Genomic DNA, 23,670 nt, shown 5'->3' with positions numbered 1-23,670 from the left:
AAGACAAATGTAGGTCCCTTACAGTCAGAAACGGGAGAATTTATAATGGGGAACAAGGAAATGGCAGAGCAATTAAACAAATACTTTGGTTCCGTCTTCACGGAAGAGGACACAAGCAACTTCAAAGAAATGCTAAGGATCCAAGGGTCTAGTGAGAAGGAGGAATTAAAGGAAATTAGTATTAGTAAAAAAAATAGTGCTGGAGAAATTAACGGGACTGAAAGCCGATAAATCCCCAGGGCCTGATAATCTGCATCCCAGAGTACTGAAAGAGGTAGCCATGGAAATATTGGATGCATTGGTTGTCATCTTCCAAAATTCTATAGATTATGTAACAGTTCCTGCAGATTGGAGGGTGGCAAATGTAACCCCACTATTAATTTTTTTTTTAAAAGAGGGAGAGAGAAAACTGGGAACAGCAGACCAGTTAGTCTAACATCAGTAGTGGGGAAAACGCTAGAGCCTATTATAAAGGATAAAGGACTTAGAAAATATCAACGGGATTAGACAAAGTCAACATGGATTTATGAAAGGGAAATCATATTTGACAAACCTACTGGAGTTTTTTGAGGATGTAACTGGTAGAATAGATAAGGGAGAACCAGTGGATGTGGTGTATTTGGATTTTCCGAAGACCTTTGATAAAGTCCCACATAAGAGGTTAGTGTGCAAAATTAAAGCACATGGGATTGGGGGTAATATACTGGCATGGATTGAACATTGGTTAACAGAGAGGAAACAGAGAGTAGGAATAAATGGGTCTTTTTCGGGGTGGCAGGTGGTGACTAGTGGGGTACTGCAGGGATCGGTGCTTGGGCCCCAGCTATTCACAATATTGGATGAGGGAACCAAATGTAATATTTACAAGTTTGCTGACGACATGAAACTAAGTGGGATTGTGAGTTGTGAGGAGGATGCAAAGAGGCTTCAAGGCGATTTAGACAAGTTGAATAAGTGGGCAAATACATGGCAGATGCAGTATAACATGGATAAATGTGAAGTCATCCACTTCGGTAAGAAAAACAGAAAGGCAGAGTATTATTTAAATAGTGATAAATTGGGAAATGCTGATGTACAAAGGGACCTGGGTGTCCTTGTACAGCAGTCACTGAAAGCAAACTTACAGGTGCAGCAAGCAGTTCGGAAGGCAAATGGTATGTTGTCCTTCATTACAAGAGGATTTCAGTACAGGAGCAAGGATGTCTTACTACAGTTATACAAGGCCTTGGTGAGACCACACCTGGAGTACTGTGTGCAGTTTTGGTCTCCTTACCTAAGAAAGGATATACTTGCCATAGAGGGAATGCAGCGAAGGTTCACCAGACTGATTCCTGGGATGGCAGGACTGTCGTATGAGGAGAGATTGGGTCGACTAGGCCTGTATTCACTAGTGTTTAGAAGAATGAAAGGGGATCTCATTGAAACGCATAAAATTCTGACAGGGCTAGACAGACTGGATGCAGGGAGGTTGTTTCCCCTGGCTGGGGGGTCTAGAACAAGGGGTCACAGTCTCAGGATACAGGATAGGACATTTAGGACTAAGATGAGGAGAAATTTCTTCTGAGGGTGGTGAACCTGTGGCATTCTCTACCACAGAAGGCTGTGGAGGCCAAGTCACTGAATATATTTAAGAAGGAGACAGATAGATTTCTAGACACAAAAGGCATCAAGGGGTATGGGGAGAGAGCGGGAATATGGTATTGAGATAGAGGATCAACCATGATCATATTGAATGGCGGAGCAGGGCCCGAATTGCCACTCCTACTCCTATTTTTCTATGTTTCTATATAAACAGTACCTGTAGTGTTGTTACTGAATGTACACACTCCCTGTAGTGTTGTAACTGAATGTACACAGTCCTTGTAATGTTGACTGTTACTGAATGTACACCATCCCTGTAGTGTTCATAAGAACATAAGAACATAAGAAATAGGAGCAGGAGTAGGCCAATCGGCCCCTCGAGCCTGCTCCGCCATTCAATAAGATCATGGCTGATCTGATCCTAACCGCCAATCCACTATCACAGAACCATCTCCTGAATCTAACAGAATTAGACACACGAAATAGGAGCAGGATCAGGCTACCTGGGCCCGCTCCGCTACCCACAGGGCCATGACCGATCCGAACCTCGACTCATGTCCAAATTCCTGCCCGCTCCCCGTAACCCTTAATTCCCTTTACTTCTAGGAAACTGTCTATTTGTTTTAAATTTATGTAATGATGTAGCTTCTACAGCTTTTTGGGGCAGCATATTCCATGGACCTACCACCCTCTGAGTGAAGTAGTTCCTCCTCATCTCAGTTTTGAAAGAGCAGCCCCTTATTCTAAGACTATGCCCCCTAGTTCTAGTTTCACCCATCATCGGGAACATCTTCCCCGCATCCACTGTTACTGAAGGAACACCGTCCCCGTAGTGCTGTGTTGCTGAATGTACAAAGTCCGTGAAGTATTGTTACTGGATGCACACAATCCCTGTTTTGTGTTACTGGATGTAAACAGCACCTGTAGTGTTTTTTACTGAATGTACACGCTCCCTCAAGTGTTGACTGTTATTGAATGTAACCTGTCCATATAGTGTTGTGTAACTGAATGTACACAGTCCCTGTAGTGTTGTGTTGCTGAATGTACACTGTCTCTGTAGTGTTGCGTGTTAATGATTTAAAACCGTATCTGTAGTGTTTTGTTACTGAATGTACACAATCCCTGTAGTGTTGTGTTCCTGGATATTCACAGTCACTGTAGGGTTGTGTGACTGTACACTGTCCCTGTAATTTTGACTGTTACTGAAGGTACACAGTCCCTGTAATGCTGTGTTACTGGATGCACACAGTCCCTGTAGTATTGTGCTCTGAGCGAGCAGACCTGCGGCAGGAACAGATTTGGAGACGGTATAAAGGCAGCACGGAGCAGAGAATTGGGAGTCTGAGTGAGCGGACTCCCTGCGAGGGAGACGGTCAGCAAGTGACACAATGAAGGAGTGACATCAGAATTCAAAGGTGTCGCTGGCACAAGGGAGCTGAGAGGCGTGTATAGGGCGAGTATTTGAGCGAAGTTTTTTTTTGTTCTGTTTGAGTATATTTCTGCTAAGTAGATCATAGCCTATCTAATAGAGGGAAGTGCTGGTTGGTGGGTAGCTGTTGAGTGTTTCTTGTTAGGTTTTAAGTTTACTTCTGCTAAATTAATTCCATAGTCTGGTAAATAGAGGCATGGCAGGGCAGCTCAGTCCGGTGATTTGTAAAATTCGTTTTTGGGATGTGGGCGTCGCTGGCAAGATCAGCATTTATTGCCCATCCCTAATTGCCCTCGAAGGTGGTGGTGAGTTGCCTTCTTGAACCACTGCAGTCCGTGTGGTGAAGGTACTTCCACAGTACTGTTGGGGAGGGAGTTCCAGAATTTTGACCCAGCGACGATGAAGGATCAGTGATATATTTCTAAGTCACGATGGTGGGGAACTTGGAGGTGGTGGTTCCCATGCGCCTGTTGCCCTTGTCCTTCTAGGTGGAAGAGGTCGTGGGTTTGGGAGGTGCTGCCGAAGAAGCCTTGGCACGTTGCTGCGGTGCATTTAGTAGATGGTACACACTGCAGCCACAGTACGCTGGTGGTGGAGGGAGTGAATGTTTAAGGTGGTGGATGGGGTGCTAATCAAGCGGGCTGCTTTGTCCTGGATGGTGTAGAGCTTCTTGAATGTTGTTGGAGCTGCATTCATCCAGGCAAGTGGAGAGTATTCCATTACACTCCTCACTTGTGCCTTGTAGATGGTGGAAAGACTTTGGGGAGTCGGGAGGTGAGACACTCACCGCAGAATACCCAGCCTCTGACCTGCTCATGTTGCCACAGTATTTATGTTGCTGGTCAATGGTGACCCCCAAGTTGTTGATGGTGGGGAATTCGGCGATGGCAATGCCATTGAATCAAGGGTCGTGGTTCGACTCTCGCTTGTTGGAGGATAGTCATTGCCTGGCACGTGTGTGGGGGGGGGGGGCGGAGGGGAGGAAAGAGTGGAAGAGCAATAGTGATAGGGGCTTCATTTGTTCGGGGAACAGATAGGCGTTTCTGTGGACACAGATGTGGCTCCAGAATGGTATGTTGCCTCCCTGGTGCCAGTGTCAAGGATGTCACTGAGCGGCTGCAGGACACTCTGAGGGGGGAGGGTGATCAGCCAGAGATCATTGTCCATATTGGTACCAATGACATAGGCAGAAAGAAGGATGAGGTCCTGCAGGCAGACTATAGGGAGCTAGGAGAGAGATTAAAAAACAGGACCTCAAAGGTAGTAATCTCCAGATTACTCCCGGTGCCACGTGCTAGTGAGTACAGGAATAGGAGGATAGAATAGATGAATGCATGGCTGGAGAGATGGTACAGGAGGGAGAGCTTTAGATTCCTGAGGCATTGGGACCATTTCTGGGGAAGGTGGGACCTGTACAAGCTGGACGGGTTACACCTCAACAGAGCCGGGACCAATATTCTCGCGGGAAAGTTTGCTAGTGCTGTTGGGGAGGGTTTAAACTAGCTTGGCAGGGGGATGGGCACCAGCATATAGGAGTAGAAAAGAGGAATAGGGTGCATAAAAGAGTGAGTGTGTTGGATAGTACTGGAACAGAAAGTAGTGCTAGAGGTGGAAGTGGTACCATATTAGATAGGAGCAGACTAAGAAAGACTACGAAAAATTCAAAAATGGGTTTAGAATGCATGTACATAAATGCACAGTGTGGTGAATAAGGTTGGTGAGCTACAAGCACAATTGGCTGTATGGCAATAACGGAAACATGGCTTAAAAACGGTGAGGACTGGGCACTTGATATTCAAGGGTACAAGGTGTTCAGAAAAGATGGGGAAGGAAAAAAGGGAGGTGGGGTGGCAGTGCTGATTAAGGAAGACATTGTAGTGTTGGAAAGGGAGGATGTTCTTGAGGGGACAAGGGCAGAATCCATTTGGTTAGAGTTGAGGAGCAAAAAAGGTATGATCACACTATTGGTATTCTACAGGCCTCCAAATAGTGAGAGGGAGGTAGAGGAACAAATCTGCAAGGAAATCACAGAGATATGCAAGAGCTATAGAGTGGTGATATTGGGGGACTTTAATTACCCAAATATCGATTGGGATAATGCTAGGGTAAAGGGAAAGGAGGGGGAGGAATTTCTGAAATGTGTTCAGGAGAATTTCCTTGACCAGTATGTTCTTGGCCCAACTCGGAAGGAGGCATTGCTGGATCTGGTGCTGGGGAATGAGGTGGGCCAGGTTGACCAAGTGTCTGTGGGAGAACACTTGGGTATGAGTGATCATCGTATCATAAGATTTAGATTAGCAATGGAGAGGCGCAAGGAACAATCTAGAGTGGAACTTCTAAACTGGAATAGGGCTAACTTCAATGGGATGCGAAAGGATCTAGCCAGGGTAAAATGGAACCAAAGACTGACAGGAAAAACTGTAATGGAACAATGGGAGATCTTTAAGGAGGAGATGCAGGCTAGGTACATTCCAACAAGAGCAAAGGGTAAGGGAACCAAAGCAAGGGCTCCTTGGATGATGAGGGAGATAGAAAAGATGATGAAACAAAAAAAGAGGGTGTATGATGAATGTCAGGTGAATTCTTCAAGGTAGAACCACACCAAATACAATAAGTTGAGAGGGGAAGTGAAGATGAAAATAAGATTAGCAAAGAGAGAATATGAGAGTAGAATGGCGGTTAACATAAAAGGGAACACAAAAACCTCTACCGGCATGTAAACAGTAAGCGGGTATTAAGAGGTGGGGTGGGGCCTATTAGGGACAAAGAAGGTGATATATGCTTAGAGGCGCAGGGCAAGGCTAGAATAATCTGAGTACTTTGTATCAGTGTTTACTAAGGAGGTGGATGCTGACAAAATATCAGTAGAAGTGGAAAAGGTAGAAGCAATGGAAGGGGGGAAAATTGATGGACAGGATGTACTAAAAATGCTGGGTATGCTTACTTAGAGTGGATAAGTCGCCTGGTCCAGATGGCTTGCATCCCAGGTTGCTAAGGGAATTGGGAGAGGAGATAGCGGAAGGGCTTGCCATAATTTTCCAATCTTCCCTTGATGTGGGGGGAAGTGCCTGAGGATTGGAAAGTGGCAAATGTGACACCATTGTTCAAGAAAGGGTGTAAGGACAATCCTAGTAACTACAGGCTGGTCAGTTTAACATCAGTGGTGGATAAAGTTTTAGAAACAATAATCATGGAAAAAATTAACAGGTACTTGGAGAGGTTTAAACTAATTAATCAGAGCCAACATGGATTTGTAAAAGGCAGATCGTGTTTGACTAATCTAATTGAATTTTTTGATGAAGTAACAGGGAGGATTGATGAAGAGAATGCAATGGATGTTGTCTACATGAATTTTTGGAAGGCATTTGACAAAGTACCACATAGAAGGCTGGTTAACAAAATTGAGGCTCATGGAATAGGTGGGTCAGTGGCAACTTGTATAAGGAATTGGCTTAAGGACAGAAAACAGCGAGTTTGGTAAGTGGCTGTTTTTCAGACAGGAGGATGGTAGACAGTAGTGTTCCCCAAGGATCAGTGCTGGAGCCACTGCTTTTTTGATATATATAATATATATCCTGGATATTGGAATATAGAGTACAATTTCTAAATTTTCTGATGACTCCAAACTTGGAGGTGTGAAAAACTGTGATGATTATACCAATCATCTGCAACAGGACATAGAAAGGCTAGCAGAATGGGCAGATGGAATTTAATAGAGAAGTGTGAGGTGATGCATTTTGGCAGAAGGAACAGGGAGAGGCAATATACACTTAATGGCACAGTTTTAAAGAGTGTGCAGGGACAGAGGGACCTGGGAGTTAATGTGCATAGGTCCCTGAAGGTGGTGGGACATATTGAGAGAGTGCATATGGGATCTTGGGCTTCATAAATAGAGGTATTGAGTGACATGAATCTTGCCATTCATGTAGAAATGACTTATGAAATAATACTGGGCGGCCTGCTGGTGGCGCTGACCAGGGAGAGTATAAATACTCGGGCATGGGCCCAGCTTGCTCAGGACATTTTGTAAACGGGAACTAGTGAAGGACAACTAGACCGCCATGTTGTGAAACAGTCGATTAAAGCCTTGTTTAATACTCTGACCAAGTGCCTAGTAGTTTTCTTAACGTCAATTTAATCAACTGAACCTGCTCCACGCTCTGAGTGGTTTTGGGAACAGACGGCTATGACTCAAATGGTAGAAGGGAACCAGAGGTAGTAATCAATCCATCATGGAGAAACTACTCCGACCCGCCCGTCTTGACCTGGACCCGAATTCACCTACAACTGCTAAGGTATGGAAACTCTGGTATTGTACCTTCAGCAACTTCCTCAGGGTCTGTGGTGAGAATGTTCCTGATAAGTTAGAGATACTTGCCAATTATGTATCCCCTCATGTGTTTGACTATATCAAAGACTGTGTAGACTATGACCCTGCTATCCAAATACTACAGCAACTATATGTTAAGGCCCCAAACGAAACTTTTGCTCGGCATTTACTGGCCACAACTCAACAACAACCCGGGGTATCACTTGACTAATTCCTTCAAAAGCTTCGCAGGCTCAGCAAGGATTGTAATCTCAAAGCTGTCTCAACTGAGCAGTACTAGGAGGAGTTAATTCGTGATTCTTTTATTAATGGAATTGCGTCTCCCTTCATATGTCAGCGTCTGTTGGAGAATAAAACCCTCATGTTTCAAGCTGCCTATGACCAGGCATGTTCTCTGGACTTAGCAAAAAAAAATGCAGATGCCTATCTTTTACCGCGTGCCCGGACTGCTATCACTTTTTGTGACTCCTCCAATGGGCCTCAGGCGGAAGCCCTCACCTGATGACGACTCTATCCTAGCTGATGATGACCCTACCCTAGAAGCCCTCACTGATGACGACCCTGCCCTAGCGGCATCTTGGCAATCTGGAAGGAAGTGTTTCTTCTGTGGAGGTGCATTCCACTATAGGAAATTTTGTCCTGCTCGTAATGCAATCTACAATCATTGCAGTAAGAAAGGTCACTTTTCTAAGGTATACCGGTCAAGAGCCCCTGTTAGTTTTGCAGCTGCTATCTATAAAATTGCTCCTCCCCCAAGAGCCACGACTAAGGTTACAGCTGTCAAGGGTAAAACTGCTCCTCCTCCCATCACAGCTGTTTTTCCCCAAAGCCTGTCCCATGCAGCCATGAAGGTTTCAGTAAATGGACACATTTTGAGTGCATTAATCGACTCATGCAGCTCTGACAGCTTCATCAGTGAGCAGGCTGTCAGTAAGTTAAAGCTGCATATTTACCCCTCGAACAGGGAAATTGCAATGGCTCTGACGACACTGACCAACTCTTCCGGCTTTTGTCTTGTCAACCTCTTATTCTCAATGGCCGCACTTATTTCTCCACCCGGCTCGGGGTGCTCAAAAACCTATGCACTGATTGCTCCTGGGACAGGATTTCCAGAAACAACACAAAAGACTCACTTTCGAGTTAGGAGAGTCAAAGCCGGAGCTTACTATTTCCAAAGTACCATTTTGTGCACTTTCGGCGGCTTCGCTCGACAAGCCCTCCTTGTTTGGGCTTACATCGGGGGGAAAGATTGGCATAGTCACTAAATCATGAAATTTCAGCCAAGATGATCTATCCTTTATCGAGGCAGAGATCTCTTGCCTTCTAGCTGATGGTATCATTGAGCCATGTTCATCTTCCTGGCGGGCTCAAGTCGTCGTTGTTAAAAATCCACTGAAGCAACACAAGAAACGTCTTTGCATCGATTACTCACAAACTATTAATCCGTATACCAACCTGGATGCCTACCCACTACCATGCATCGATGACCTGGTCAATAACCTTGCCAACTACAAAGTATTTTCAACTTTTGACTTAAAGAGCTCATACCATCAAGTACCGTTAAAGGACTCTGACAAAAATTATACGACCTTTGATGCCAATGGTCGGCTTTACCAGTTTTGTTGCCTTCCATTTGGGGTCACCAATGGGGTGGCCTTCTTCCAATGGGCAATGGATAGCCTAGTCAAACAGGATAACTTAATGGACACTTTTCCATATCTGGATAATATCACCATTGCTGGTCATGACCAGAAGGAGCATGGGCCAACCTCCAGAAATTTCTTGACGTTCTCCATCGTCGCAACTTAACCTCAAATGAGTCCAAATCTGTGAAATCCAAATCTGTGAAATCCGTACCATCAGTCAACATCCTAGGCTACTGGGTGGGCAATGGTGTCATCAAATCGGATCCAGAGCGACTTCATCCGCTTCAGGAGCTCCCTCCTCCTATGAATCTCGGCTCTCTTCGTCGGGCCCTCGGCATGTTCACTTAATGGCCCTGAAATTCGGGTTGGGGGCTTCCCGCGGGTGTAAGCCCCTGACATGCACTTACCTTGCACGCCGGCCATTGTGCTGTGGGATTCCGATCCTGGGTCCAACTGCTGGCACGCAGTGCTTGCGTATCCCAGGGGCGCAGTTAGTTCGATGCGTCCCCTGGGATCACGTGGGCCATGGAGAGCCAATCGGAGCAGGAAATGCCCATTCATAAGTTTGACAGGAAGACCTGTCAAAACTTATAAATACTGCGGGCCCCAAAAATCACTAAATCTTCAAATAAATTTTTTTTTAAATCACATTTTTTAAATAAACTATAAATTACATGAAATAACTTTTAAACAATTTAAATTTTGAAAAAAATAATTTTATTTTCTAACGGGGCTAAAAATAAACTTACCTTGCTTTAAAGTATTTAAAAATAATAAACCTGTGGGGAAAAAAAAATGTTTTCATTTTAATTAATTCACCACTTACCTTGTAAAAAGCAGGCCTTACGCCTGCTTTTTATATGTGTAACTTCTGGAGACTTGCCCTCCCGGGAAAACCTGCAAAAAAAAAAAATGTAATTCCGATGTGCACGCACAGCCTCTCCTGCGCACGCGTTCGAACTCTGAACCCCTTCTTTCAGGGGAACGGAAGTGCCGGTTTCCCGCGCATGTGCAGTGCATGCAGGAAACCAGCACTTCCATTGTGCCTACGGGTAAGTACCCCGTGTGTACTCACCCGTGGAGACCCGAATTTCTGGGCCATTATGCGAAGTGGATACCCAACTTTTCCAACAAGATCCAGCCCCTGTTTCACACGAAGTCATTTCCATTGGAGGCAACGGCTCTTTTGGCTTTCGACCTCCTCAAGCAACAACTGGAAAAAGCCACGCTTCATTCCATCAATGAAAATCTCCTTTTCGTGGTCGAGTGCGATGCATCGGAGGTGGCGATCTCGGCTACCTTGAATCAAGGTGGTCGACCCGTTGCATTTCTGTCCAGAACTTTGCAGGGTAGCGAGCTCCATTATCCTCCTGTCGAGAAGGAGGCTACGGCTATCATCGAAGCAGTACGTAAATGGAGTCATTTTCTCACTCGTCGCTGTAACATTTGCATATTGAATTATCATTGGCCCGCAGGCATCTGTAAGGAATACCTATTATATTCACGTGATCACATGCTGAGTTGTCATTGGCCTGCAGGCATCTGTAAGGACTACTATTGTTTTGAAGACCCAGGCTAGGGGTCCTAATGCCAGGTTTTCCCCCACCGGTGCTTCTATGAGTAAGATCAGACCTAATGCTTAAAAAGAGTTAACCTGCAATACTCCGTTGTCTTGCAAGTTATTATTTTTGTACAAAGTGTGCAAAACAAGACATGGTGTCAGAACAGGGATTTGAAATGGACATCGTTGGAGCTCCCTTGCCTCGAATGGATTGGGGATCTTTGAACTTACGTGGAGAATGGCGCAAGTTCAAGCAACACGTGGAGTTAATGTTCTCGGGTCCGCTGAAAAGCAAAGGGGAGGAAGAAAGATGCAGCTGCCTACTCCTGTGGATCGGAGAAAAAGGGAGAGACATTTTTAACACATGGTCTCTCACCACGGATGAAGCAAAGGTACTGAAAAGTTATTTTGACCGTTTTGAATCATATGTGATGCCCAAGACAAATATGATATTCACTAGGTACAAGTTTCAGGAGAAAGTGCAAGGAGCTAGTGAGTCGTTTGAACAGTTCGTCACTGAGTTAAAACTGCTGGTAAAAGACTGTGAATATGCAGATAAAGATGAGATGGTCAGGTACATTCAGCTAAAGTGAGAGAGAAACTTTTGAATGTTGGGTCCGGGCTAACGCTGGACAAAGCTATGGACATAGCTAGATCGCACGAGATAGCCCAAGCACAGTTGAAAACCATAACCGGTGCCACGAGCAGCTCGCGTGAACTGAGTGCATGCAGTTAATAGACACACACCAAAGAACACCACCCAGAGAGTGTGTTTCAGAACAGAAAGAACAGAGAGTTCTAAAAATGAGCGACACAGACATAAAACGCTTCAAAAACTGTGGATATTGTGGAAACAAGGTGCATGGGGAAAAGGAGCATTGCCCTGCCAAAGGAAGGCAATGTGCTAAATGTGGTAAACGGAACCACTTTGCTAAAGTTTGCAGGACACAGTGAGTGACAGCCAAATGCCAGATAGAGAGCCAAATGCAGAGGAACTGTTTATTGATTCTGTGTCACAGAAAAAAAACAGATTTCAGAGACTGAGCAAGCCTTTGCAGATATTGCGAGAGGAAAACAGGGCACAGAGCTTAGGTTTAAACTAGACACTGGTGCTCAGGTTAATGTAATTCCTCTGAAGTGAGTATCACAGCTTGAAGGATGAGTGTGAGCTACAGCCCACCTCACACAGACTGACCAGCTATGGGGGTGAGCAGCTCATTGTAAAGGCACATGCGTGATGAAATGTAAGTACAAAGAAAGCGACATGATGTTGGACTTTTACATTGTTGACACTCAAGCACCTCCAGTGCTAGGTCTAAAGGCATGTTTAGACATGGACCTCGTCAAGCTAGTGTTATCATTAACAGCACCAGTTGAGAAGCAGTCAGTTATGGAGGAGTTTGCTGACATTTTCAAAGGAATTGGACTATTCCCAGGTGAATGCACTATTCACCTTGACCCAGCAGCATCCCCTGTGGTTTGCCCACCGAGAAGGATACCCCTTGCTCTATGTAGTCACCCGAAGGAGGAGCTGCAGAGCATGGAGAATACAGAAATCATCGTCCAGGAAACAGAACCAACAGAGTGGGTCAACGCATTAGTAGTGGTTGAGAAACCACGTACAGGCAAGCTCAGAGTCTGTCTCGACCCCAGAGATTTGAACAAGGCTATCAAATGCCCTCACTACCCTCTACCAACGCTAGATGACATCACACCCAAGCTAGTGGGAGCACGTTACTTCAGTGTAATGGACGCACGATCAGGATACTTGACTATCAAGCTCACGGAAGAGTCATCTAAGCTAACAACATTCAACACACCATTTGGATGCTACCGATTTCTGCGTTTACCATTTGGTCTTATCTCGGCTCAGGATGAATTCCAGCAGAAGATCGACGAAACCTATGAAGGCCTCGACGGAGTAGTCGCAATCATCGACGACATCCTCATCTATGGCAGGAATAGAGAGGAACATGACGGGAACCTCCGTGCGATGCTACAAAGATCACGGGAGAAAGGTATCCGGCTCAACCCCGAGAAAAGCATAATCGGATCCACTGAGATCAGTTATTTCGGGCATCGCCTCTCAACTGATGGCATTAAGCCAGATCCAGAGAAAATCTCCGCCATCAAGAAGATGGAGCCGTCTAAGAACCGCGCAGAGCTGGAGACAGTACTAGGCATGGTTAACTACTTAGCCAGGTTTGCCCCAAGCCTCTCCGAAATCAACGCACCCATGCGTCAGTTGCTCAAACAATCCAATGAGTTCCTGTGGGCAAACAACATGACACCGCATTTCAGAAAATGAAAGACCTAATCACCAGAGAACCAGGACCAGTTCTTGCCTACTTCGACCCCAACAAAGAGCTCAGACTACAAGTGGACACGTCAAAGTACGGACTAGGCACAGTATTACTGTAAGAAGGAAAGCCCATCGGCTACGCTTCCAGATCTCTCTCAGACAGTGAAATCAACTATGCTCAAATCGAGAAAGAGCTATATGCAATTCTGTTTGGATGTAAGCGTTTCCACCAGTATGTCTATAGCCGACAAGTCATTGACTCGAGGGGCTTGTGGTCGGATTCCACAATCATGAGGAAACCACTAGCCGCAGCCCCACCAAGGCTACAGAGAATGATCCTTCAGCTACAGAAGTACGACTTCACAATCATTCACCGTCCAGGCAAAGACATTCCTGTCGCAGACACGCGCTCCAGAAAGTCTCTTCGCTACCAGGACAGCAGCCTCAGTGAAGGCATGGATGTGCAGGTGCACATGGTGTACAACAGCTTACCTGTGAGTGACTCAAAACTGAAGGAGATCCAAGCAGGAACAGAAAAAGATGCACAACTCACACTGCTGAGCAAAGTCATACATGAAGGATGGCCTGAGGAAAGGAGGAAATGCCCTCAGAGCATATCTGAATTCTGGAACCACAGAGACGAACTGTCACAAATTAACAGAATCATCTTCAAAGGGGAGAAAATCATCATTCCTACCAGTCTCAGAGAGGAGATGTTGACAAAAATTCATGCTGGACATAATGGGCATGGAAAAATGCAAACAAAGAGCACGTGACATTATGTTTTGGCCCGGAATGCGCAAACAAATTGAGGACATTGTCGGAAAATGTTCCACTTGTCTAGAACGCCGCCCATCAAATGTCAAAGAGCCCATGATACCTCACCATATCCCAGACAGGCCCTGGCAGGTCACGGCAACGGATCTGTTCACATGGAACAACGAGGACTACATAGTGACTGTTGATTACTACAGATTTTTTGAACTGGACAAGCTTCACAGCACCACATCTGCAGCTGTGATACACAAGCTAAAGGCAGCCTTTGCCAGGCTTGGCATTGTAGAGACTTTAGTCTCAGACAATGGCCCCCAATACAAATCAAAGTGTTCGAGTCATTTGCCAAGGCATGGGATTTCACACATGTCACATCAAGCCCACATTACCCTCAAAGCAATGGCCTTGCTGAAAAAACTGTCCAGATTGCAAAAACACTCATGGACAAAGCCAAAGCGGACAAAAGAGACCCCTATATCAGTCTCCTTGAGTACCGCAACACCCCGGTTGACAACTTCAAGTCACCAGCACAGCTGTTGATGAGCCGCAGACTTCGCTCAATCCTTCCAAGCACCAACCAGCACCTGCAGCCAGCGGTCGTCAGCTGCAAGCAAGTGCATGCAAAACGTGTACAGAGACAGCAACACCAAAAGAGATACTATGACAGGTCAGCTAGACTACTGCCGCCGCTGCACAATGGAGAATCCGTCAGAATCCAGGAGCATGACTACTGGAAGCCAGCAGTCGTCATCCAGCCAGCTGACACTGAGCAATCATATCACGTCCGCACCCCAGAAGGACAGGTGTACCGCCGCAATCGCAGGCACCTCCTGAACACCAAGGAACAACACCATCATTCCGACGAGAGGATCAGTTCAACAGAGTGTGATGAACAGAGCAATACACAAAACACATCATACTTACCTGAACCTAAACCTGAACCTGAATTGTTGACTGATTCAGGAGCATGCTCCGTTTCATACCACACAAAGTCAGGATGAGAGGTCAAGCCTAGAGTTATCCTTGACTTGTGAACTGTCAAAGGGTGTAGGCGTATTTCTGCCCTAACAATAAACTGTACATCGTTATTGAAACGTTGAGATGTTTTCAGTGCTAGTTAAATGCTGAGTTTACTGATATGTTTATGCTACCGAGAACATTAGGTAGAAGAAAGGTTTAAAAGTAATGCATAACATTTTTCTTTTAAAAGAAAGGGGATGTAACATTTGCGTATTGAATTATCATTGGCCTGCAGGCATCTGTAAGGAATACCTATTATATTCACATGTGATCACATGCTGAGTTGTCATTGGCCTGCAGGCATCTGTAAGGACTACTATTGTTTTGAAGACCCAGGGTAGAGGTCCTAATGCCAGGTTTTCCCCCACCGGTGCTGCTATGAGTAAGATCAGACCTAATGCTTAATAAAAGAGTTAAACTGTAATACTCCATTGTCCTGCAAGTTGTTGTTTTTGTACAAAGTGTGCAAAACAAGACAGTCGCCATTTCACGCTTATAACAGATCAGCGCTCCGTGGCCTTTATGCTGGATAACCGGAAACGCACTAAGATCAAGAATAACAAAATACAGCTGTGGAGGATGGAATTGGCCGCCTTTGGCTACACCATACATTATCGACCCGGCAAAGAGAATTTGGCCCCGGATACCCTCACGCGGGCATTCTGCTCTTCCATGTCAACTTCGCCTCTTGCGGATCTTCATACTGACTTATGCCATCCTGGTGTTACCCATATGTTACACTTTGTGCGATCTAAAAATCTCCCATTTTCTACAGAAGACGTGAAAAGAACATGCTCCACTTGTAGAATTTGCACGGAATTAAAACCGCAATTCTTCTGTCCGTCGGACGGTTCACTCATACACACTACACAGCCTATGCAGCGACTCAGCATTGACTTTAAAGGGCCACTGCCTTCCTCAATGCAAAACACCTATTTGCTTACTATGGTAGATAAATATTCATGCTTTCCCCTGTCCCAATATGCCTACTTCCACAGTGATCAAATGCCTCAATCAGGTCTTTTCCCTTTGCGGTACGGCCAATTTCATCCACTCTGATCGGGGTCCCTCCTTCATGTCAAGCGAACTCAAAAGTTATCTTTCCCAACGGGGAATCGGCACAAGTAGAATGGCACCATTTCATCGTATTGGAAACTGACACGTTGAGAGATACGATGCTATCATTTGGAACGCTGTTCATCTTGCACTGAGGTCACACAACCTATCAGACCAGCAGTGGGAAACTATGCTCCCTGACGCATTGCATTCCATCCCATCAGGTCTCTTTTTTCTTCATCCACCAACGCTACTCCTCACGAACGATTCTTCGGGTTCCAGCATCGCTCCACTCATGGGAGGTCCCTACCATTATGGTTGGCAGCTCCTGCCCCCGTGCTGCTCCAAAGTTTCGTCCGATCCTCCAAGAGTGATCCCCTCATCGATGAAATGGAACTGACGGATGTCAATCCCACGTACGCATATGTGCAGTACCCTGATGGCCGGGAATCCGCAGTGTCACTTCGGGATCTGGCTCCCTGCCCAACCGGTCCCACAGACCCAATCGATGGTGGGATCCGTATTAATGATGCCAATACCCTGCACTCCTGAGGATGACACCCTACCCAGAACGTCAATGGATCTGCCAGCAATTCCGCCGGATCAACCCAGGGACCGAGCGCTCCCCGTGGGATGGCCACCCGAAGCCAGGACGCTGGTCAGTCACCGACTACTGAGCAGGATGAAGCCAGCTCTGCGCCTGTGGGGGCCCGCACCCGGAGCCATAATCTCCCCAGTCCCCCTCAGGTCGATCAAGGCGACACAGACTCTGCCAGCCTGCCGGTATGAACTAAGCGACCCAGGGACCAAAACACGGTCCGAGGAAACGTGCCTTCTGGCCACTGATGGAGATCCAAACGACTGCGTCTATTCTTAGTCCGATTAATTCGGTAGAAAGAAGCTGCCGGACTTCCAATTTTTCAGGTGGGAAGAATGACATGAATCTTGTCATTCATGTAGAAATGACTTGTGAAATAATACTGGACGGCCTGCTGCTGGTGCTGTCCAGGGAGAGTATAAATACTTGGGCACGGGCCCAGCTTGCTCAGGACATTTTGTAAATGGGAACTAGTGAAGGACAACTAGACCTCCATGTTGTGAAGCTGTTAATTAAAGCCTTGTTTAATACTCAGACCAAGTGCCTAGTAGTTTTCTTACATCATTGAGTACAAAAGTAGAGAAGTTATGCTGAACCTTTATAAAGCGCTGGTTAGGCCACAACTGGGGTACTGCACCTAGTTCTCGTGGTCACATTTTAGGAAGGATGTGGAGGCCCTTGAGAGGGTGCAGAGGAGATTTACCAGAATGGTTCCGGGGATGGGGGATCTTAGCTACAAGGACAGGTTGGAGAAGCTGGATTTGTTTTCATTAGAGCAAAGGAGGTTGAGGGGTGATTTGATAGAGGTGTACAAGATTATGATGGGTTTGGATAGGCTAGACGGGGAAGTCTTTTCCAACTAGTTGATGGTGCAAGGACTAGGGGACACAGATTTAAGGTTTTGGGCAAGAGATACAGGGGAGATGTAAAGAAAAACTTTTTACACAGTGAACGGTGAAGACCTGGAACTCGCTGCTGACGGAAGTGGTGGAAATGGACACACTCGATATTTTCAAGGGGAGACTGGATAGGCACTTGAGGGAAATAAACTTGCAGGGCTACAGGGATAGAGCGGTGGAATTGGACTGACTCGATTGCTTTACAGAGAGCCGGCACGGACTTGATGGGACGAATGGCCTCCTCGTGCCGTTATTACTCTGACTCTATGACTATGAATGTAAAAAGTCCATGAAGCATTGGCCCAGAAATTCGGGTCGGGGGCTTCCCGCGGGTGCAAGCCCCCGACCTGCACTTACCTAGCGCGCCAGCCATTGTGCTGTGGGCCCGCGTGGGATTCCGATCCTGGGCCTCCTCCAACTGCCGGCGCGCAGTGCTTGCGTATCCCGGGGCGCAGTTAGTTCGAGGCGTCCCCTGGGATCACGTGGGCCATGGAGAGCCAATGGTGGCAGGGAATGCTTCATTCATAAGTTAGACAGGAAGACCTGTCAAACCTATAAATACTATAAGCCCCACAACATCACTAAATCTTCAAATACATTTTTTTAAATCACATTTTTAAAATAAACTATAAATTACATGAAATAACTATTTTAAACAATAATTTAAATTTTTGAAAAAATTAATTACATTTTCTAACGGGGCTAAAAATAAACTTGCCTTTCTTTAAAGTATCTAAAAATAATAAACCTGTGGAAAAAATGTTTTAATTTTAATTAATTCACCACTTACCTTGTAAAAAGCAGGCCTTGCGACTGCTTTTTGCATGTCTAACTTCTGGAGACTTACCCTCCCGGGAAAACCTGCAAAAAAAAAAAATGTAAGTTCGATGCGCACGCGCTGCCTCTCCCGCGCACGCGTTCGACATCTGAACCCCTTCTTTCAGGGGAACGGAAGTGCCGGTTTACCGCGCATGCGCAGTGCATGCACGAAACCGGCACTTCCATTGGGCCTACGGGTGAGTACCCCATGCGTACTCACCCGTGGAGACCCGAATTTCTGGGCCAATGTATGTTACTGAATGTACACAGTCCTTGTAGGATTGTGTGACTGTACACAGTCCCTATAATGTTGTCTATTACTGAAGGGATACAGTCCCTGTAGTGCTGTGTGTTACCGGATGAACACAATCCCTGTAGTGGTGTGTGTTACAAAGTCCGTGAAGCATTGTGTGTTACTGGATGTACACAATCCCTGTAGTGTGTGTAACTGGACATACACAGTCACTGTAGGGTTGTGTGACTGTACACAGACCCTGTAGTGTTGACTGTTACTGAATTTAAACAGTACCTGTAGTGTTTTGTTACTGAATTTCACAGTCCTTCGCGTGTTCACTGTTACCGCATGTACACAGTCCCTGTAATGTTGACTGTTACTGAAGATACACAGTCCCTGTAGTGTTGTGTTACTGAATGTACACAGTCTCTGTCACATTCTCTGTTACTGGTTGATCACAGTCCCTGTTATTTTGTGCTGCTGAATGTACACAGTCCTGGTTGTGTTCACTGTTCCTGAATGTACACAGTTCCTGTAGTTTTGTGTAACTGTACACAGTCTCTGTATTGTTGACTGTTACTGAATGTGCAGAATCTCTGTAGAGCTGTGTTACTGCATGTAAACAGAATGTGTTGTGTTTCTGAATGTACACAGTCCCTGTAATGTGTGTTACTGTATGTACACAATCCCTGTAGCATTGTGTAACTCAATGTACATAGTCCCTGTAGTCTTGTTACTAAATGTTCCTTTAGTTTTGTGTGTTACTGGTTGTACACCGTGCTGTTTTCCTGAATGTACACAGTCCTGTAGTGTTGTGTAACTGAAATACACAGTCCCTGTAGCATTCTCTGTTACTGAATGCACACAGTTCCTGTAGTTTTGTGTTACTGAATGTGCACAGTCCCTGTAGAGTTGACTCTCACTGAATGTACACAGTCCTGTATTCTTGTATAATGTGCACAGTCCTGTATTCTTGTATAACTGTACGCTTTCCCTGCAGTGCTGTTTTACTGCATATACACAGTCCTGGTAGTTTGTTGCTGAATGTACACAATCCCTGTAGTGTTGTTTTACTGAATGTACAAAGTCCCTGCAGTGTTGTGTAACTGTACACAGTCAATGTAGTGTTCATTTTTACTGAATGTACACATTCCCTGTAGTGGTGGCTGTTGCTGAATGTACACAGTCCGTGTAGTGTTGATTGTTACTGAAGGTACACCGTTCCTTTAGTGTTGTGTGTTACTGAATTCATGCAGTCCCTGCAGTGTTGTTACTGAATGTACAAAATCCCTGTAGTGTACACAGTCCATGTAGTGTTGTGTAACTTGATGTACAAGGCCCCTGTGGTATTGTATGTTACTGGATGTACACAGTCCCTGTAGTACTGTGTTACTGAATGTGCACAGTGATTGCAGTGTTGTGATACTGATTGTACAATTCCCTGTGGCATTCTCTGTTACTGAATGTGCACAGTCACAGTCGTTTTGACTGATCAGTGTTAATATAAACAGTCCATGTAGTGTTGTGTAACTGTACACATTCCCTCTAGTGGTGTTTTACAGAATGTATACATTCCCTGTTACTGACTGTGCACAGTTCTTGGAGTGTTCACTGTTACTAAATGTATACAGTCCCTGTGGTGTTGTTACTGCAAGTACATGGTCCCTCTCGCGTTCTGCAACTGAATGTACACAGACTCTGTAGTGTTGCATTACTTAATGTACACATTTCCTGCAGGCATATTGGTTTCTGAATGTACACGGTCCCTATAGTGCTGTACACGGTCCCTATAGTGCTGTTACTGAATGTAGACAGCCCTTGTAGTGTTGTGTTACTGAATATGCACAGTTATAGTGTTGTTACTGAATGTATACAGTCCCTGTAGCCTGAAGGCTTTGTGTCTTAATGCGAGGAGCATTTGTAATAAGGTGGATGAATTGGCTGCGCAAATAGAAGTAAACAAATACGATTTGGTTGGGATTACGGAAACGTGGCTCAAGGAAGGCCAGGACTGGGAACTCAACATCCAGGGGTATTCAATATTCAGGAAAGATAGGCAAAAAGGAAAGGGAGGTGGGGTAGCATTACTGGTTAAAGAAGGGATTAACACAATTGTAATGAAGGATATTAGCTCTGATGAGGTGGAATCTGTATGGGTAGAATTGAGAAATACTAAGGGGAAAAAAACATTAGTGGGAGTGGTTTATAGACCTCCAAACAGTAAGGCGGAGGTTGGGGATGGCATTAAAAGGGAAATTAAAGAAGCATGCAATAAGGGCACGACAGTCATCATGGGTGACTTTAATCTACATATAGATTTGGCCAACCAAATTAGTAACAATACTGTGGAGGAGGAATTCCTGGAGTGTTTACGGGATGGTTTCCTGGACCAATATGTCGAGGAACCAACCAGAGATCAGGCCATCTTAGACTGGGTATTATGTAACTAGAAAGGATTAATTAGCAATCTTGTTGTACGAGGCCCCTTGGGTCGGAGCGATCATAATATGATCGAATTCTTCATTAAGATGGAGAATGAAGTAGTTGACTCGGAGACTAGGATCCTCAATTTAAATAAAGGAAACTACGATGGTCTGAGCAGCGAGTTGGGTAGGATTGATTGGGGAATGTCACTCAAAGGGTTGATGGTGGATAGGCAATGGCAAACATTCAAAGACCGAATGGATGAACTACAGAATTTGTTCATCCCAGTTTGGCATAAAAATAAAACAAAAAAGGTGACCCAACCGTGGCTAGCAAGGGAAATTAGGGATAGCATAAGGTCCAAGGAGAAGGCATATAAATTGGCCAGAAAAAGCAATAATCCTGAGGACTGGGAGCAGTTTAGGATTCAACAAAGGAGGACAAAGGGATTAATTAAGAAAGGGAAAATAGAATATGAGAGTAAGCTTGCAGGGAACATAAAAACTGACTGTAAAAGCTTTTATAGATATGTGAAGAGAAAAAGATTGGTGAAGTCAAGCGTAGGTCCCTTGCAGTCAGAATCGGGGGAATTTATACTGGGGAACAAAGAAATAGCAGACCAACTAAATACATATTTTGGTTCTGTCTTCACAAAGGAGGACACAAATAACCTCCCAGAGATGCCGGGGAACATAGGGTCTAATGAGAGGGTGGAACTGAAAGAAATCAGTATTTGTAAGGAAATGCTGTTAGGAAAATTGATGGGACTGAAGGCCGATAAATCCCCAGGGCCTGATAATCTACATCCCAGGGTACTTAAGGAAGTGGCCCTAGAAATAGTAGATGCATTGCTGGTCATCTTCCAGAACTCGATAGACTCTGGAACGGCACCCATAGATTGGCGGGTAGCTAATGTTACCCCACTATTCAAAAAAGGTGGTAGAGAAAAGGAGGGGAATTATAGACCGGTAAGCTTGACATCGGTAGTGGGGAAAATGCTAGAGTCCATTATAAAAGATGTAATAGCAGAGCACTTGGAAAGCAGTGACTGGATCGGACAAAGTCAACATGGATTTACAAAAGGTAAATCATGCTTGACTAATCTACTGGAATTTTTTGAGGATGTAACTGGTAAAATAGATAAGGGAGAACCAGTGGATGTGGTGTATTTGGACTTTCAGAAGGCTTTCGATAAGGTCCCGCATAAGAGATTAGCGTGCAAAATTAAGGCACATGGGACTGCGGGCAAGGTATTGACTTGGATAGAGAACTGGTTGGCGGACAGAAAGCAAAGAGTTGGAATAAACGGGTCGTTTTCCGAGTGGCAGGCAGTGAGGGTACCGCAAGGATCGGTCCTAGGACCCCAGCTGTTCACAATATATATTAATGATCTGGACGAGGGAATTGGATGTAATATCTCCAAATTTGCAGACAACACAAAGCTGGGTGGGAGGGTATGCTGTGAGGAGGATGTCGTGAAACTCCAGTACGATTTGGACAGGTTGGATGATTGGGCAGAAACATGGCAAATGCACTATAATGTGGATAAATGTGAAGTTATCCACTTTGGCGGCAAAAACAGGAAGGCAGATTATTATTTGAATGGCAATAGATTGGGAGAAGGGGAAGTGCAAAGAGACCTGGGTGTTCTTGTGCACCAGTCGCTGAAGGTAAGCATGCAGGTGCAGCAGGCGGTTAAGAAGGCAAATGGTATGTTGGCCTTCGTAGCAAGAGGGTTCGAGTACAAGAACAAGGATGTCGTGCTGCAGCTGTACAGGGCCTTGGTGAGACCACACCTTTATTGTGTGCAGTTTTGGTCGCCTTACCTGAGGAAGGACGTTCTTGCCATGGAAGGAGTGCAGCGAAGATTCACCAGGCTGATACCTGGGATGGCAGGAATGACGTATGAGGAGAGATTGTGTTGGTTGGGCTTATACTCACTGGAGTTTATAAGATTGAGAGGGGATCTCATCAAAACCTATAAAATTCTGTCAGGCCTGGACAGACTAGATGCAGGAAGGATGTTTCTGAAGGCCGGGGAGTCCAGAACCAGGGGTCATAGTCTAAGGATAAGGGGTAAGCCATTTAGGACTGAAATGAGGAGGAATTTCTTCACCCAGAGAGTGGTGAATCTGTGGAATTCTCTGCCACAGAGGGCGGTGGAGGCCAGTTCATTAAGTATATTCAAGAAAGAGTTGGATATATTTCTTAAGGCTAAAGGGATCAAGGGATATGGGGAGAAGGCAGGGACAGGGTACTGAATTTGGATGATCAGCCATGATCTCATTGAATGGCGGAGCAGGCTCGAAGGGCCGAATGGCCTACTCCTGCTCCTATCTTCTATGTTTCTATGTTTATTGTGTGCGTGTATGTAGTCCTTTTTAGTTCTGCGTTTGTCAATGTAGACACTCCCTTTTGTGTTGTGTTACTGGATGTACACAGTACTGAATGTACTAAGTCCCTGTGCTATTGTATGTTACTGGATGTATTCATTGTGTAGTGTTGTCTGTTACTGATTTTACACAGTCCCTGTAGCGTTGTGTTACTGAAAGTACAGAGTCCTTGTAGGATTGTTACTGAATATAAACAGTCCATGTAGTGTTGTGTAACTGAATGTACACCGACTCCGTAGTGTTCACTTTTACTGCATGTACACAGTCCCTGTAATGTGTTACTGAATATACACAGTCCCTGTAGTGGTGTTTTACTGAATGTACGCATTCTCTGTTACTGAATGTACATAGTCTGTGTAGCATTCCCTGTTACTAAATGTGCACCGTCCCTGTAGTGTTCTGTAAATAATTGTACACCGACTCTGTAGTGTTGTTACTGAATGTACACAGTCCCCGTAGTGTTGTGTAACTGAATGTACACAGTCCCTGTAATGGTGGCTCTTACGGAATGTACACAGTCCCTGTAGTGTTGTGTTACTGAAAGTATATAGTCCCTGTAGTGGTGTTTTACTGAGTGTACACATTCCCTGTTCCTTTCTCTGT

The sequence above is a fragment of the Somniosus microcephalus genome, chromosome 3 (assembly GCF_052327205.1).
Source record: "Somniosus microcephalus isolate GS21.2 chromosome 3, FLI_Smic_1.0, whole genome shotgun sequence".
NCBI classification, from domain to species: Eukaryota; Metazoa; Chordata; class Chondrichthyes; order Squaliformes; family Somniosidae; genus Somniosus; species Somniosus microcephalus.
Note: the sequence above shows the minus strand (reverse complement) of the source record.